Source organism: Apium graveolens, chromosome 2 (assembly GCF_009905375.1).
Source record: "Apium graveolens cultivar Ventura chromosome 2, ASM990537v1, whole genome shotgun sequence".
In the NCBI taxonomy this organism is placed as follows: domain Eukaryota; kingdom Viridiplantae; phylum Streptophyta; class Magnoliopsida; order Apiales; family Apiaceae; genus Apium; species Apium graveolens.
In genome coordinates this window covers 276,733,995-276,751,554 of record NC_133648.1, presented here as the reverse complement: position 1 = coordinate 276,751,554, position 17,560 = coordinate 276,733,995, and the positions used below count along the sequence as shown (strand labels likewise).

The window sequence follows — 17,560 nt, the reverse complement described above, 5'->3', positions numbered from 1 at the left end:
TTGGAGTTGTTGTCTTGGTGCATATTGCGGTTGTTGAAAACCAGGAGGGTTGTATTGCTTTGATGTATACTGCTAATAAGGCTATTGCACCGCATTCTGAGTGTTGCTCCAGCTGAAGTTAGGATGATTACGGTTATTGGGATGATAGGTGGCTGGAACTGGTTGCTGTGACATCTGAAAGTTGCTCACAAACTGAGCTGATTCACTAGAAATAGCATACTGCTCCATCTCATGCGCACCAACACAAAGCTCACAGACACTAGTGATCTGATTAACTCTATAATTTTCTAAAGAATCCACCTTCATCGTAAAAACCTTAAGCTGAGCAGCTATAGCAGTAGTTGCATCTACCCTCAGAATTCTAGCTACCTTGCCTTGAGTTAGTCTCTGAGAAGGGTTCTGATATTCATTAGCAGTCATCAATTCAATCAAATCATAAGCTTCATCGTAGCTCTTAGCCCATAAGGCTGCACCTGATGCTGCATCAAGCATGGGTCTAGAAGTCGCACCCAAACCATTATAAAAGCAGTTTATAATCATCCAGTTAGGCATCCCATGATGAGGACACTTTCTATGCATCTCCTTATAACGATCCCAGGCTTCACATAAAGACTCTCCCGATTGCTGCGCAAATTGAGTAAGATCATTCATGATTGCAGTTGTCTTCGCCATAGGAAAGAATTTAGTAAGAAACTTCTGAGCAAGATCTTCCCACTTGGTGATAGAGCCTGGTGGTAAAGAATGCAACCAACACTTAGCTTTATCCCAAAGAGAGAATAGGAAAATCCTTAGCTTTATAGCATCTTCAGACACATTGTTGAATTTGAAAGTGTCACAGATCTCGATGAAATCTCTAATATGCATGTTGGGATCTTTCGTTGGAGAACCCCCAAACTAGACTGAGTTCTGCACCATTTAAATCATGCTAGCCTTGATTTCAAAAGTGTTAGCCGTGATGGCTGGTCTGACAATACTAGACTGGATATCGTTGATCTTCGGTTGAGAGTAATCCATCAAAGCCTTCAGATTCGCTTCTGGTTCTCCCATTTCAATAAGAGCTTCTTCTTCTTCAACTTTCTCCTCTTCTACAAGAACTTCTTCTTCTACTAAAATGTCTTCCTCCGCTTTATCCAATGTTCTCTTTCGAGATCGAGAACGTGTTAGCATAAACGCTCTCTAGATTACCTGAAAATGCAACAAGCAAACAAGTAAGTAAAATATCCGAGTCAGTGAACTTTAACGACCAATGATGTCAAGCACATAAACTAAAAATTAACACCGAGTCCCTGGCAGGGGCGCCAAAAAATTGTTAGGACGAAAATACGCGCTAATATTCACGCAAGTATACGCGTTCGCAAGTAATATAAAATTATTTCTAGTTCATTCCTACAGAGATTGGTTTAGGTTAACTTCAATCTATGCACTTATGCAATAATGGTATGATTATTATTCAATGCTAAGATGATAACAAGTTGAGATGGTTTATAACTACGATTAACTAAGAGATTATACTGAATAACATTAACTAAGATAATTGAGGTTGATTACTTATATGACACAAACATGGGATTATAATTTCATTACTACTTCATTCAAAGTCATTGTTCTTAACCTTAACATGCAATGGTGATGACAACTAATCAGATAACACGAAACTAGTAAACACCAACTTTCGTTGTACGAATACCCTACTACCAGACATCCACAAAAGAGATAGGAGCTGAATAGACACCAATTATATTGAGACCCTATATGTCTATAGAATTTGACAACATAACAGTTTAATGCGCAAGTTATCTAACATGATTATATAGGAAAAGTAAGATTGTTAAAATTACCTACGAATCATGCATAACAAATACATGAACCTATGCTAGCATGACAAGTTCTAAACCCCTATATTCACTTTCGCTTCAATAGAGATTACCACGCTATCTTATAAGTTCGCGACGCTCATAAGATGAATAAGCACAACCAATACTAGGATATCATACAAATCACACACTAAGATATCGAAACAAATAAACTATTGAAATCCATAAGTAAATCCGCTAGAACCCCACGATAATGATTAGTTCATAACCGAACTCATCATCACCGTGGGTTCCGATGAAAGCATGGTATAATAAACTAAGTCTTTAATAACTGAATAAATAATTAAAGTACATAATCAAGTGTAATAGGTTCAACAAATAATAAAAACTAGCATCCAAGATTACAAATCAATTAAAGAATCATAAGTAAAAATAAGCTTTTCTTCACCTTCGTTGTATTTGTGCTCCTAGGTCTTCTCGTTGTCTTTTCCTTAATCTCTGTTTTGAAAAATGTCTTCAAAGAGTCATTATATAGCAGCCCATTTAGAATAGAAGTCCAGAAAATCAATCTTCTACTTGAATCAGGATTCTCAGAATTCGTCCTGGCGCAGGCGCGCGCTATCCTAGCGCTGGCGCGCTATCCTAGCGCTGGCGCGCTATCCTAGCGCTGGCGCGCTATCCTAGCGCTGGCGCGCTATCCTAGCGCTGGCGCGCTATAACTATGACCAACCGGCACAGGCGCGCGCTAACACAGCGCGGGCGCGCTGACCTTCTTCCAAAACTGAAATTTTCTTCTTCTAATTGCCTACAACTGCTAGTTTCTTCGTGCAATTAACCAAGGCTTCATCCCGACACTCTTCTAAGCATAAGAACATTGTAAATCCCTTTCTGCTACCGACTATGCCCTGAAATACAAAACACTACAAAATACAATAAATACACAAACAACTTGAGTACAAAACACCAATTCGAGCCATTATAAAGCGTTCTAAGTGGACATAAATGCCACTTAACACAGAGATCTCTCAATAAATTCTTTTACTTCCCTATGATTGACCAAGTTTTCAAAGATATGAGCAGCTAGGAAAGGAGCAGTATAAGTGTGGTTGTCTTCAAAATTGAACATATTCGTGATACTAAGGTCAACGCGATTATTAAAAGGTTATCGAATGCTAGCGAGTAACGGTATAGCCAGAATAGTACTATGTACGGAAAATAGTAACGATTATGGACTCGTAAAATTTCAGAGAATTATAGAAAAATTTCAGAGAATTATAGAAATTTTTTAAAGGATATTATCTGACTCCGGATCCGACAGATACTCTACGAATACAAATAATATCGGAATCTAAATCCGATTTTCAACTAAAATTTTTTATTATAAAATTCAGAAAATAAACAAAAATAAATAATGAAAACTACCTTTTTAAAAATTGAGTTAAGAGTTGAAATGATGTATCCATTTTTATTTTTTAAAAAATATATTTTTATTTATCTTTTCAATTTAATTTTATTATCTTAATAACTCAAATGATACTCTTATATATGTTAATACTTTTTCACAATCATATAAAATCTGAATAAATATATTATTTAATGAATATATTATATACACAGACACACACTATACAGTTAATAAAATAAAATTTAGATTAAATAATATTTTTAAATATTATATATATATTTTTATTTAATTATTCATTTTCGAGTTTGAATATAATTGGATACGAGTATGCCTATATGCGTATCTGCATCCAAAATTTTCAGATTAATATACGAATAATATCCACTATATTTCAGATACAAATAATATCGTGTTTATTTTTTTACGGATGCATATATTTCGGACATATATCGAATTTTTTGAATGGAAGCATTAGACCCACTCAAGTATGCTAGTTTGCTCGTGTCAATGGTTGCGACCCTAAAAGAAAAATATTTATAGATGTGGAATTAACTAGTGATGATTTTTCATTAATGGAAGTATATAGTTTAACCTTAGTTACCATGTTGAGTATAACATATATCAGCCTAGATTTTCTGGAAGATTTAACTTGTCTTCTTGTACATTATCTAGATCAAGATCCTAATAATCACATATTAATACATACCAATTGTGAGGTTCAGTTAAAAATATCAGTATTTAGAGATATATTTTATGCCGAGTAATTTCAAGAACAAATTTAGAGAGAAATTTATATCTTTCTCTTGCATGATTGGAACTGGATTAATAAATGGAGCATTGATTTTTAGTATGAGAATTTGGTGAATGTCTTTAATATTTGGATACTAAATAATGCTTTTGTAAATTTTGAAATCTGATTTTTTTAAAAAAACCTATGAATATAATTCGTACTTTTCCTTTTTAAAAAAATTCAGTAAAAATTATATGCAAAAACTTGTATTTTTTCCAAACGGAATAAAAACTCAACTGATAGGATAAAGTCTCAACTAATAATTGGATTTGAGTGTCGACGGATGCACAAGCCAATCATTGGTAACCTCGCATAGTAGTTGATATCTATCAATTATTATTATAATATTAATAGCCCAACATGGGACATGCTGAGATATTTTATTCATAAAAATTGTGAGACATTTTATTCTGCATCAAAAGACAGTTTTGCCCCCTTCTAAAAGTGGTGTATATACTCATGAGTCACGAGCCTCCTTCCATACCTGGATTGAACAAGGACGTCACTCAGCACTTGAGCGTCGGAGCCACAAATTGTAACCCACAATTCCCGCTGTACAATGATTTTATATTCATAATTCGGCAAAAAATTCCATGATTTTTCCAGGTCACCTCAACCACTTTTTTTCTTGTATCCTTTAGTTTAGTCGTATAATTGCATGATATTTGTGGATTGCATAGTTTCCTGTATATAGGGCTTCATCAATTCACTTGATCTTGAGTTTTACTTGATATATAGTAAACTATTGGCTTGATGAATTGACCTACAATTAAGAATGCTTGTTACTATATTTTTTATCTGTGGAGACTATTTAGTATGACTATATTATTGTGAAAAACAAGGGGGAAAAGCCACCAACTTGGTAATTTTATGTGTGTGTGTAAATGGGGCAAATAAAAAATTATTTGAGTTTTTTATACTTGTTTATCTTCCTAAAATTAAAAAAAGAAACTAATTGTACTCACTGAATACTACACATGGGATATGTTGCACATGTCAGGTATTACAAAATATACACAATTAAATTTGTAGTAGTTTACATGTATTTGACTTGGATTATGGTCACTAGATAGTACTTTCACAAGTGTAGTCCCTCCTGCTTTTGTGTTGAGTTTCTAAATGCTTAGTAAAGGCTTAAATTTATACTCTTTTTGTTACCAAGGAAAGAGTGAATTAATATATTTTTAAATAGTTTTTAAGCTGTTCAGTCAAGTTTTCTGAATTATTCTCGCTTATTGACCTCAATCTATATCAGATATATGCATATATGTATGTGAACTAGAATAACCTTATTTGCTGATTCATATACATAGGTTGTCTACTGTTGCGCCAATAGTTTCCACAAGTTCTTAAATTATAGTTCCTTTTTTGGTTGATCTTTTGAATATACCTAATTCGTTTGTACCAATAGTTTTTGCTATTCGATTCACTTTCTATTTCACACGGACAAATGTATATCTACGTGGGTTCTAACTTTATGTTTATGCGGATATGTATTTTTATTTATATATTTATAGGAACTTATGTTGGATAGTACATTATACAGATTTGAATCAGTATCAAAATGGTACTCTTATTTCAAACGATTTCACTGAGATTTAGTAACTCACAATAAGTTAACTTTTATAAATCTCATTTGGAGTTCATTGATCTAAAATGAAGACATATACCAGAAACCTGGTTACTACTAGGCCGATTGGTATGACGCCAAGATTTATTGTTTTAATCACTTGGGTAGCATCATGAGCCGATCACCTGATTATCGTTGCAGCGGTTAGTATTAAAAAATGGTTAAGATAACATAGCATAATCAAGCTCCAAATCACAATTATATATTATATTAAACCGGCACCTTTAATTCAATAGGGTTTTTATTCACAGTTTGCATGTGCTCTACAGATGATATAATCTTTTGAAATTCCATTTACTTTTATTCCTTTATTTAAATTTATGTAAGTTATTATGGGTAACATGGTAGGTTTTACCATAAGGCTAGATATAGTTACTTAGGACTTTAGATATTTTGAACACTCAAATTTCTATGAAAAAGGGTAGATAAATCTAAATGAGATGTGCTAAGAATACAAACTAAAGTAGTGCACATCATACCAAATTATAGAGAACGATACTAACTTGACTCTTCACAAATTCTGCAGATTGTTTATAAAAATACATTTGTATATGATAACTTATTATTTGTATTTTAGTCTACAATTAAAGTTTGGTTGACACGGCCTTGATAATGCGTGCATACATAGTAAATACATAATCTTCGACTCAAATTCTCACTCATTTTTCTTGCTTTCCAAAAGTTGCAAATGTATCTTCCTATGTAGGCTTACATGTGTCATGTGGTTTAAGTTAAACAACTTAGAGTCTTTCTTTCTATAATTAATAAAGATATTTTCCATGTAAACAATAAATTTCAGTAACTCTAAAGGCGAGAAGTAAATTCTTTACATTTCCGAACGTGATAAGTGTGGGTGGTTCAACAAATTACATGGAAATACGAGTTTCTAAAATCAAGGATACGACTGCAGCGGACTTCTGTAAGGTCAGTCTAACAACTGGTGTAAGTTCCTGAAAACATATTAATATGATTTTTTGATAATTTCATGTTAGATTAAATTTTTTCCTAAAAAAAATTTCAAATCTAAATGAAACTAATGTTAGATTATATGGTGTTCTTTATTAATCTTTATATAAGATTGTTTTCTTATAAAGCAATAACCAATATTATATATCACATTTTATAGATAATTTGTTGATATTAGGTCTATAATTCTTTTTAAAAAAATGGATATAGCATAATTATTATCATTATCGTCTAAAAATATAATTAATAAATTATAATATTAATTTATGAATTTATATATGTGACCGGCTGTTATATTATTATGCACATTTAATGGTATAAAAACTTTTTTTTTTAATTTTTATTTGCCAAGTCTTATGTGTGTATTAGAAGTAGTGTGATATGATCGTGAAGTCTTTCGTTATTTTTAACAATGTATTAGATTTTTTACTTTTGCAATCAGGGTAAATGGTTTTTAGCTTCTTCTTTTTTAGAACTTGCATTTTATGTTTAGACCTTTAGCTGGAGGAAAATATAAAGGTTTAAAAGAAAGTTACCACTTATAACATAGTTGGTCTCTCTCAGGTAAGAGATAATAGTGCAGAATTATTATCACATCAGTTTATTAATGATTTTTTAATTCCCTAAAACAATCTCTTATGGCTAAGATGAATTTTCAATTAATGACTAATATTGTACTACTATAAAGAATTCTCTACATGTTTACTGAGACACCTAACCAGCTTATTATAAAATCAGCAATCTGATTCAAACATGTTTCAAACTCAAGAATTGCACCTTAAAATATACAAACCTGAGGGAATTCTTAAGGTTCATATATACTGGTGTACAAAAGCTTTTTCTTGACTTCGAAAACTCCCAGCTTCTCAATTACGCATGTCAATACAGCTATATTTTTTATTTGTGTGGATTATGTGATGAATGTCAACGGGCACTATGGGCCCGTTTTGCTTCTCTTAAGTTTCAGAAGTAAGTACTTATTTTCTGAGAAAGGTACATATTTACATACATTTTTATGAAAATAAATACTTATTTCTAAAATAAAAGCGGTTGGATTACCTTTTAATATTAGAGATAAGTACTTGTTTCTAAATTTAGCACACCTTATGTACTCCCCCCCAATATAAGTACTTTTTTTCAATTTAATGGAAGCAAAAAGAAAACTATGTTTATAAGAGGGGAACTCATATTAATATATTGATTAGTATTACAATATTATCTCTAGTCAACACTAAAACCTTGTGTATACCACATATCATATCAACTCCTCATAATCATATCACCATGTTTTCCAACAAAGACGGCCACCTTGGACAAGTCCATATCCCATGAAAGATAAACATACCTGAAGTGGAGCATACATTTTATAAAAATGATTTAAATAACTGCTCGTGATTATTAGGATAATATGCAAGATTTAAATAATAATTTAGATGTAAATAGTGACTGCTTAAGCACAAAGGATCCTTAGGCGGCTGACAAATGTACGTAGATGACACCTAACATTAGAGGTGCTGACAACCTAGCTATGTAAGGGAAGTTAATAACTACAAAGGTAATCCCATGATAAGATCTACTAGAAAGTGGATGTGGTTATATCAATGGATACATTACATGTTATGTATCTCCAATCATGGGTGAACTGAACAGTTTCATGCTATAAATTTATGTTAACAATCTGTTTGGGCTGGATGGACCAGTTGTACCTGCTATGATTATACTAGACTGGAAGGAATCAGGCTGCTGAGTAACTTCAAATAATCCTACTATCAACATTATTGTTCATTATTCAATATGGTTCTATATTGTCTTTTTAAGGTGTGCTAATATATATATAGTCGGATCAGGAGGTTGAATCTGTAATGCCCCCAAATTCGGGGTCAGGAATCTGGGTCATCACGCCATCCTTCAAACACGTATAACCTGTATTGATTCAATAATCCAACAGACCCCAATCTCACGCATACACACACAATGTATAGCCTTAGAAATGATTTACACAATGTAACCCTCTTTTATTACAACTCAAATGTACTTTACAAGATCTTAAACAATTATTCGTAACCTCTACATGAAGTTACAATAATTACTACTAACATCTTATACCTATATGAATACTCTGGTCCACTTGAGACAAAGCTGTAAGAGATTCTCCCCACGATTTCAAGTGACTAAGCCCCACTCCGGCATACTGGTAATCTGTTGTGTTGTGACATTTGAAAGAAAACAAGAGTGAGCAATAATGCTCAGCCATAATAATCAACAATATGAAAAAACTGTTAAAGAAATTATATTAATCCTTATAAGGGTATATATTTATTCAAAGTAGTTTTTTAATTTTTTGATTGACTTATTAGTCTGCAAATACCTTAATGGTAAACCCAACACCTAGGCTTGGGTTACTGTATTGCATCTTAATTCCAATTGGAAGAATAGGACATTCACCGGAGCCACCTCATACGATGATCAGTCATAATACGGAAATCTGTAACCTTTTCTACTAGTAGAAGGACGACACTTTCGTATCCCGATTATCACCCTTGCCGCATTCGGGCTATGTGTCCTATTTCGGGTATGCACATACTTCACAGGTTCCTGAGTACTTAGAGTACCTTCGCCTGCGGTACCTTTGGTAGTCTCCCTAGTACTCATCGTACTAGAGTCTACCCCTCATAGTCCTTTAAAGATTTTAACCGGTCTAGTAAACCTTGGTTCAACATTTCTTTCCCTTTCGAATCTCATCACTCCCTCCCTGGGAGACACTTTCAACAATACTTGGTCTGTTACTTCGTACTCTCTGTCCTTATATTTCTGGTCCGCATATCTCTATTGTTCATCCCGAGCTTCCACTAGCCGGTTTGTGATAAGTTCTAAAAATTTCTTTGGTCTGTCGACTCAACTATGTCCAAGTATCCTCCGCTTACCAACTTTTTCCTAACATAAGGGAGAACAATCCTTCTTCCATAAAAAGCTTTATAGCCATTCCAACGCCTGCATGATAACTCGTTATTGTCGGTAATTCGATTAACGTCAACTGGTCATTTCATCTTCCTTAAAAATCTATAATATGGACTATTAGCGCATCTCCTAGCGTTTGGAATGGTCCTTCAACTTATTCATTTCCCCCTCCATCACTCTTACTAGTGCTAGTTTCGTTCCTTAATGTTTGCTCATTTCGGCGCATCATCTCTGTCGATTATTTTATATAAGAAGTTTTTGTTGCATTTTTACACGTTCGTCTCCTGTTACACGCTTAGTGTCAGATTTAACATTTCTTCATGTAGTAATGTAAGGCACATCGTGGTCTTGTTGCCATCTTGAAGGAAGCACCATTTTATACGCAATTGATTGATATGTTTTAGAACCTTGGAACGCTGTTAGGGCAGAAACACGCGCTAAAATTACACGCAAGTATACGCGTTCACAAGAAGTAAAAGATAAAAATCAGATTCGTTCTCACAGAGACTCTTTTTAGTTAACTTAATATTATGCACCTATGCAACAATGGTATGGCTATCATTCAATGCTAAGACAAATAACAAATTGAGTTTTGATTAACAAAGAGATTATACTAATTAACATTAACTAAGAATAAAAGTGATTGAATTAACTATATGAGACAAACATGGGATTCTAACTTCATTACTACTTCATTCAAAGTCATTATTCTTAACCTTAGCATGTGATGGTGATGACACTAATCAGATAACACGAAACTAGTAAAAGCCAACTTTCGTTGTACGAATCCCCTACTACCAAGTATCCACAAAAGAGATAGAAGTTGAATAGACACCAATAATGCTTAGTCCTTATATGTCTATAAGAATTGAAAACATAACGGTTTAATGCGCAAGTTATCTATTGTGATTACATAGGGCAAGTAAGATGGTTAAAATTACCTACGAATCATGCATAACAATAACACATGAACCTATGCTAGCATGACAAGTTGTAAATCTCTATATTCACTTTCGCTTCAATAGAGATTAACACGCTATCTTGTATGTTAGCTACACACATAAGACAAATAAGCACAACCAATACTAGGTTATCAATCAATCACCACACACCAATATATTGAAACAAATTAACTATAGAAATTCATAAGTAAATTCGTTAAAACCCCACGATAACGATTAGTTCATAATCGAACTCATCGTCATCATGGGTTCCAATGAAAGATGATAATAAACAATATAAGAGTACTAGGGTTTAAAGACAAATCAAAAAAAAGCATCCAAGTATCGCCTAAATTAAAGAAAACAAAAGTCTTCTTCTCCGTAGCCATCTCGTGCTCTCTAGGTCTTCTTATTGCTCTCCCAGGCCTCCTTGTTGTTAAAAATGTCTTTTTATTGATGAATATAGGCTTTAGGATGACCAGGACCCTTAATATCTTCAATTTCTACTAAAATTAGGATTCTGGGGAAAAAATCGGGGCGGGGCGGCCGCGTTGATGGTGGGGCGGCCGCACTGTTTTGGCAGAAAGTCAGCGCGGGCGCGCTGGTTTCTGGGGCGGTTGCGCCTGACTTCTGTACTTTTCTGATGATTCTTCTTTTGGCCATAACTTGATTTCTACTCGTCAGAATTAGGTGATTCAACTGCCCACACGAAGCTAACGAGATTCTCTATAAATTGAGAATGTCCTAAGCTTCCAATTCTGATCTCTTTTAAGTATATTTCCTTGAAAATCTCCTTTCTTCATTTAACTGATGCCTGAAATGTAATAACACAAAACACATCAAAAATACCAACAACTTGAGTCCAAAACACCAACTTAAGCCTGAAATGAAGCATTCCAAGTAGATATAAAATCCACTTATCAAACTCCCAGCTTCCACTATCGGTCAGACTTCTTTAATCATTTCCCTTTAATATTTTTAGTACTACGATACCTTCCGGGTCATATTCGTTATTCTCGCTAGCGCCTTAGACATATTCGCATTTATTGGGAACTACTATCAGTGGCCTTTAAAAGGCGTGTACGATCTTCATTGCCTTCTGTAAGCTCTAACAGTGACATTCTTCATTCTTCCACGTTGTTCTTTGTTAAGTGGCATTTATGTCCACTTAGAATACTCTATAAAGGCTTGAATTGGTGTTTTGTACTCAAGTTATTTGTGTTTTTGATGTGTTTTGTATTATTTTTGCATTTCAGGCTTATATCAGGAACTCAGGTGATTTGGCATTGATTTGATGCTAATTTAGTGTTAGGATGGTGTCAAGAGGATTGCTCGTGAAAAGACCAACTCAAACTAGCAAGAAAATAAAAAGTCAGAATTTTATTCAGAAGGACGGCACGCCCGCGCTAAAGTAGCGCGCGGCCGCGCCCAAAGAGTAGAAACTCAGCGCGCCCGCGCTGTTGAAGCGCGCAGCCCCGCTAGGTCGGGATAAAAGAATCCTGATTCTCTTGTGATTCTTGTGATTCTTTGTTTTAAGTTGTAACTTTGGATGCTAGTTTTCTTACTTGTGAACCTATACTCTTGTTTATTCTGTATAAAGACTACATTTATTATACTATGCTTTCATCGGAATCCACGTTGATGATGAGTCCGATTATGGGTTAATCGTTATACTGGGGTTCTAGCGGATTTACTTATGGATTTATTTAGTTAAATTATTTCGATCCTTAGTGTGTGATGATTGTATGATAGCCTAGTATTGGTTGTGCTTATTCGTCTTATGAGCATTGCGAACTTATAAGATAGCGTGTTAATCTGTAATGAAGCGAAAGTGAATTTAGGGGTTTAGAACTTGCCATGCTAGCACAGGTTCATGTATTTATTATGCATGATTTGTACGTAATTTTAACCATCTTAATTTGCCTATGTAATCACGATAGATAACTTATGCATTAAACTGTTATGTTGTCAAATTCTATAGACATATAGGGTCTCAATATAATTGGTGTTTATTCAGGTTCTATCTCTTTTGTGAATGTCTGGTAGTATGGTATTTGTACAACGAAAGTTGGCGTTTATCAGTTTCGTGTTATCTGATTAGTGTCATCACCATTGCATTCTAAGGTTAATAACAAAAAGGCTATTGAATGAAGTAGTAATAAAGTTAGAATCCCATGTTTATGTCATATAGTTAATCAATCCTTTCTAATATCTTAGTTAATATAATTTAGTTTAATTTCTTAGTTAATTGTAGTTATAAACAATCTCAATTTGTTAATCGTCTTAGCATTGAATAATAACCATACCATTGTTGCAGAAGTGCATTGATTAAAATTAACCTAAATCAGTCTCTGTGGGAACGAACTAGAAATAATTCTATATTACTTGCGATCGCGTATACTTGTGTGAATATTAGTGCATGTTCTAGCCCTAACAAGTTTTTGGCGCCGCTATCAGGAACTCGGTGTTAATTTTTAGTTTATGTGTTTGGCATCAGTGGTCGTTAAAGTTCATTGACTCGGACATTGTTACTTACTTATTCCCTTGTCGTGTTTCAGGTACTCTAGCGAGCGTGTATGCATACGTGTCCTCGGTCTCATAAGAGAACCCTGTATCAAACTGAGGAAGAAGTTGTAGTTGCCAAGGAAGTTTTCGAGGAAGTTCTTATCGAGGAGCAAGTTGAAGAAGAGGCTCTTATTGCAATGGGAGAACCAGAAGCGAATCCGAAGGCTTTGATGGATTACTCTCGACATAAGAGTAATGATATTCAGTCTGGCATTGTCCGACCAGCCATCTCAGCTAATACCTTTGAGATCAAGTCGAGAACGATTCAGATGATATAGAACTCAGTTTAGTTTGGGGGTTCTCCGACGGAAGATCCCAACATGCACATAAGAGATTTTATCGAGATCTGCGACACTTTCAAGTTCAATAGAGTTTCTAAAGATGCTAATAAGTTGAGACTTTTCCCATTCTCTCTGTGGGATAAAGCTAAGTGCTGGTTATATTCTCTATCACCAGGGTCTATCACCAAATGGGAGGATCTTTCTCAAAAGTTCCTAACTAAATTCTTTCCTATGGCGAAGACTGCTGTAATTAGAAATGCACTTACTCAATTTGCTCAGCAATCTGGAGAATCTTTATGTGAGGCTTGGGATCACTACAAAGAGATGCTTAGAAAGTGTCCTCACCATGGGATGCCTAACTGGATGATCATTAACTGCTTCTATAATAGATTGGGTGCTACTTGTAGACGCATGCTTGATGCAGCATCAGGAGGAGCCTTGTGGGCTAAAAGCTATGATGAAGCTTATGAATTGATTGAACTGATGGCTGCTAATGAGTATCAGAATCCTACTCAGAGACTACCTCAGGGCAAGGTAGCCGAAATTCTGGAAGTGGATGCAGCTACTGCTATAGCTGCTCAGCTTAAGGCTTTGATGATGAAGGTGGATTCTTTGGCTAATTATAGAGTCAATCAGATCTCTAGTGTCTGTGAGCTTTGTGCTGGAGTGTATGAGACTGATCAGTGTGCTATTTCTAGTGAATCAGCTCAGTTCGTGAGCAACTTTCAAAGGTCGCAGCAACCAGCACCAGCCATCTATCCCCCAAATAACCACAATTATCCTAACTTTAGCTGGAGCAACACTTAGAATGTGGTTCAACATCCTTATCAGCCATATGCAGCAAAGCAACACAACCCTCCTGCTTTTCAGCAACCGCAATATGCACCAAGAAAACAACTCCAACTGCAACTGTAACAATCTAATAAAAAATCTGAATTGGAGGAGTTGAGGCTCACATGCAAAAGCCAAGCGGTGTCTATCAAGACCTTGGAGAATCAAATTGGGCAAATTGCTAATGTCTTGCTAAATTATCAACCTGATACACTCCCTAGTACACTGAAGTACCAGGAAAGAAGGAAGCTAAAGAGCAGGTTGAGGCAATTATATTGAGGACTTAAAAAATCTCAAGTTTTGGAAGAAGAAGTTGTGGCTGAAGAAGAAGTGTAGAAGGAAGCAGAAGTGGAACCAAGGAAAACTACTGTTGAACACACTCCTCCTAAGGGTAATACATGGGAGAAACAGATCTATCCTCCACCTCCTTTTCCTAAGCGGCTGCAGAAGAAAAAGCTGGATAAGCAGTTTGAGAAGTTTCTAGAGGTGTTCAAGAAACTTCATATCAACATAACTTTTGCTGAAGCTCTTGAACAAATGACTAGTTATGAGAATTTTATGAAAGGTATTCTCTCTCGAAAAGTGAAGCTAGATAACTTAGATACCGTTGCTCTCTCGGAGGAATGCGGTGCTGTGCTGTAACAGAAGTTGCCTCCGAAGCTTAAAGATCCTGGAAGCTTCACTATTCCTTGCATTATTAGAAAAGTGTCATTTGAAAAATACTTATGTGACTTGGGAGCTAGAATCAATCTGATGCCTCTGTCAATCTTCAAGAAGTTGGACTTACCTGATCCAAAGCCTACTTATATGACCTTACAGTTGGCTGATCATTCTATTACATATCCACGAGGCATTGTGGAGGATGTTTTGGTCAAGATTGATAAACTCATCTTCCCTGCTAATTTTTTAATTCTTGATTTCGAGGAGGATAAGAAGATTCCCATAATCTTGGAAAGACCATTCTTGGCTACTGGCCGAACCTTGATTGATGTGCAGATGGGTGAGCTTAATATGCAAGTGCTAGATCAGGATATGACTTTTAATGTGTTCAATGTCATGAAATTCCCGACTGAAAATGAGGAGTGCTTCAAAATGGAGTTGGTCGATTCTTTGGTTACTGCAGAACTTGATCAATTGCTAAGGTCTGATGCCTTAGAGAAGGCCTTGTTGGGGAATTCATATAGTAAAGATGACGAAGGTGATGAGCAGTTGCAATATTTGAATGCTTCTCCCTAGAAGCGAAGGCTGGATATGCCTTTTGAACCTCTTGGAATGGAGGAGCTAAACAAATCTCAAAAGCGTCTCAAGCCATCTATTGAGGAAGCTCCTACACTTGAGCTTAAACCATTGCCTAAACACTTAAGGTATACTTTTTAAGGCGATGCATCTACTTTTCCTGTTATTATTGCATCTGACCTTCTAGGTAGTGATGGGGAAAAGCTTTTAAGAATTCTAAGAGAGTTCAAGTCGGCAATTGAATGGACTATAGCAGATATCAAGGGAATTAGCCCTTCTTATAGTATGTATAAAATTCTGCTAGAGGAATGTAGCAAGCCTATGGTTGAGCAATAGAGAAGGCTTAATCCGATCATGAAAGAAGTTGTGAAGAAAGAAATTCTCAAGTGGCTAGATTCAGGGATCATCTATCTCATTTCTGACAGTTCTTGGGTGAGTCCAGTTCAGTGTGTGCCAAAGAAATGAGGCATCACCGTTGTTGCTAATGAAAAGAATGAGCTCATTCCTACTCAAACAGTCACGGGGTGGAGAGTTTGTACAGACTACAGGTTGTTGAACAAAGCCACAAGGAAGGATCACTTTTATTGATCAGATGTTTGACAGGTTGGCTGTTCGTAAGTACTATTGTCTTCTTGATGACTATTCGGGTTATAATCAGATTTGTATTGCTCCGGAAGATCGGGAAAAGACTACTTTCACTTGCCCATTTGGTACTTTTGCCTTTAGAAGAGTTTTTTTTGGGTTATGTGGTGCACCTGCCATATTTCAGAGATGCATGATGGCTATCTTCTCTTACATGATTGGTCAAAATGTGGAGGTGTTCATGGACGATTTCTCTGTATTTGGTGATTCTTTTGATGAATGCTAGAAAAATTTTGGCGACATTCTTAAAAGGTGTGTTGAGACCAATTTGGTTCTCAACTGGGAGAAATGTCATTTTATGGTACGATAGGGCATTATTCTTGGGCACATGGTCTCTAGTAAAGTCTTGAGGTGGACAAAGCCAAGGCGGGGGTTATCGAAAATCTTCCTCCACCAATTTCGATTAAAGGAGTCCGCAGCTTTCTTGGTCATGCGGGTTTTTACAGGAGGTTCATCAAGGACTTCTCTAAAATCTCTAAACCCTTGTGTAGTATTCTGGAGAAAGATGTCCCGTTTAAGTTTGATGATGAGTGCCTTGCTGCTTTTGAGTTCTTAAATAAGAGTTTGATCACGGTACCGGTCATAACAACACCTAATTGGGATAAATCGTTTAAGATGATGTGTGATGCAAGTGACTATGCAGTTGGAACAGTTCTTGGGCAGAGAAAGAACAACATATTTCATGTGGTCTACTATGCTAGTAAGACCCTCAATGGTGCTCAAGTGAATTATACTACTACTGAGAAAGAGTTATTGGCTATTGTCTACGGTTTTGAGAAGTTTTGATCTTATTTACTTGGGATGAAGGTGACAGTCTTCACTGATCACGCTGCTATTCGATATCTCATCTCGAAGAAGGACTCGAAGCCTAGACTTATTCGATGGGTTCTTTTACTTCAGGAATTGGAGTTAGAGATCAAGGACATAAAAGGTACTGAGAATCAAGTCGCTGATCATCTCTCTCGTTTAGAGGATCCAATTGCTACTTTACAGGATTTGACATTGATAAATGAATCCTTTCCCGATGAGCAGTTATTTGCGGTACAAGAAGAAGAATCGTGGTTTGCAGATATTGTGAACTACCTTGTGAGTAATATTATGCCTCCAGACTTATCTTCTGCTCAAAGGAAGAAGTTTCTGCATAAAGTGAAGTGGTACATGTGGGATGAGCCATATTTGTTTAGGCAAGAAGCTGACCAAATCATCAGGAGATGTATTCCGTACAGCAAAACAGGGGGAATCTTGCGAGATTTCCATTCGACTACTTATAGAAGCCATTATGGTGGAGAGAAAACAACAGCTCATATTCTTCAGGCAAGATTTTTTTGGCCGACGTTGTTTAAGGATGTGCATCAATTTCTTTTGAAGTGTGATCGATGCCAGCGTGTGGGTAATATATCTAAGAGGGATGAGATGCCTCTTAATGTGCTTCTCGAGGTTGAAGTCTTCAATGTTTGGGGAATTGACTTCATGGGGCCATTTGTCTCATCCTGCAACAATC

At 35.6% G+C, this 17,560-nt stretch overlaps 1 long non-coding RNA gene and 2 other non-coding genes across 3 annotated transcripts; 2 read left to right on the top strand and 1 right to left on the bottom strand.

Moving 5' to 3' along the window:
• The first annotated feature begins 550 nt into the window (after positions 1 to 550).
• LOC141710308 (small nucleolar RNA R71) lies at positions 551 to 657 on the top strand. The gene has a single exon (XR_012570835.1). It is a non-coding gene; the product is annotated as a small nucleolar RNA R71 (small nucleolar RNA).
• Positions 658 to 4,413: 3,756 nt separating this feature from the next.
• On the top strand, positions 4,414 to 12,117 carry LOC141706311 (uncharacterized). Its single transcript, XR_012568762.1, has 2 exons — positions 4,414 to 4,615; positions 11,761 to 12,117. It is a non-coding gene; the product is annotated as an uncharacterized LOC141706311 (long non-coding RNA).
• Positions 12,118 to 13,596: 1,479 nt separating this feature from the next.
• On the bottom strand, positions 13,597 to 13,703 carry LOC141709205 (small nucleolar RNA R71). The gene has a single exon (XR_012569794.1). It is a non-coding gene; the product is annotated as a small nucleolar RNA R71 (small nucleolar RNA).
• Between the last annotated feature and the right edge of the window lie 3,857 nt (positions 13,704 to 17,560).